This window comes from Nestor notabilis, unplaced genomic scaffold (genome assembly GCF_000696875.1).
Source record: "Nestor notabilis isolate BGI_N333 unplaced genomic scaffold, ASM69687v1 scaffold22107, whole genome shotgun sequence".
Taxonomy (NCBI): Eukaryota; Metazoa; Chordata; class Aves; order Psittaciformes; family Psittacidae; genus Nestor; species Nestor notabilis.
In genome coordinates this window covers 9,101-10,726 of record NW_009935485.1, presented here as the reverse complement: position 1 = coordinate 10,726, position 1,626 = coordinate 9,101, and positions in this window count along the sequence as shown.

The window sequence follows — 1,626 nt, the reverse complement described above, 5'->3', positions numbered from 1 at the left end:
CCACTTGCTGCTGCTGGGGAGGAGTTTTGGGAGGTTTCCACAGTTCCTTAGGTATTCCTGTGGGGAATTTGTTGAGGGGTCACCCAGGGATGAAGGTCTCCAGGGGTTCCTGCCTTGGAGAGGGGAAACTGAGGCATGGGGCAGGTTTGGGGGGGCTCAACCCCTTCTCCCTCCCCACTTGAGTTTTGTGGTTGTGCTGCTTTTGGTTATTTCTCTTGCTTTCTGCAAGGCACTAGTTCCACAGCTCCATTCTGCCTCCTTGGTCCTTGCATTTGGGTGGCATTTGAGAAGTGGATGGGAAAATAGGAAGACAAAATGTGGGGCTTGGTGCTCCCTCAGCTCCAATCCCCCTCCCTCTAGCAGGGAGACAGGGAATTCCCACCCATTTTCCCCTTTTATGATGTTTTGGGGCTCTGAAGCCAGGAGTGTGGACGCACATTCTGAGCCACTGGGCTCCCTTCTTTATCGGGGGCTCTTCCCATTCCCCCCCCATGAATCCCTAACAGACCTGCTGAGGTAACTACTGAGACCCCCCAACGTGAGAGGTCCATGGGGTGAAATCAGTCCTGGGGATGGAGGGAGAAGTGCAGAGGTGGGAATGGAGAGAGATGGAGGGTCCAGAGAAGGGCACCGGAGCTGGTGCAGAGCCTGGAGCACAAGTGTGATGGGGAAGGGCTGAGGGACCTGGGGGTTTAGTGTGGAGAAGAGAAGGCTCAGGGGGGACCTGATCGCTCTCTGCAACTGCCTGACAGGAGGATGGAGCCAGGAGGGGGCTGGTCTCTGCTCCCAAGGAACAAGGGATGGGACAAGAGGACACGGCCTCAAGCTGCCCCAGGGCAGGTTTAGCTGGAGCTGAGGAACAATTCCTTGCCCAGGGGGTGCTCAGGCATTGGAACAGGCTGCCCAGGGCCGGGCTGGAGTCACCGTCCCTGCAAGTTGAGGCCGCAGTGCCAGGGGTTAGTGGTGGCCTTGGCAGCGCTGGAGTAAAGGTTGGACTGGATGAGCTTAAAGGTCTTTCCAACCTGGTTGATCCTATGATTCTCTGTTCCCCTCAATCCATGTCCGGCTGTGCTGTCCCCCTCCTGCTGGGATGCTCCCATCTTGGCCTCCCATTTGCTCCAGGCTCCCCAGCTTTGCCACGTGCCCATCCCACTATCCCAGCAGCTCATCCATACGGGGATGCTCCTCCCAGCAGCTCTGGGGATGTTGGGGGTCAGGGACACCCCTGTGAGACTGGGGGGGCTGTGCTGGGCTCTCCCCCACCTCGCTTTGAGGGCTCTGAGCTTTGACCTTGGCAGAGGTCAACATGGAGCTTGATCCCAGGGGATGTTGAGGCTCTCCCAGATGAAGGAAGAGCAGTGCTGGGTCTTTCCCATTGCTCTGGGTGCAGTCCACTTAGGAAGTGGATTTCCCTGTTTCCTTCTTGGTTGGCGAGCTCTGCTGTGCGGAGGGAATGGCTTCTGCTCCCAGCATCCCCTTATCTGATGGAGCGCTGGGATGAGCTCCCTGCTTCCTCCCAAGTGGATTTTCTCGCTGTGCCCGGATTGCTTTGGCCTGTGGAGAGTTGCTCAAGGGTGATGGAAACAGCCCCATCCCTTTTGATCTTTAGTCCCAAGAGGCAGCATT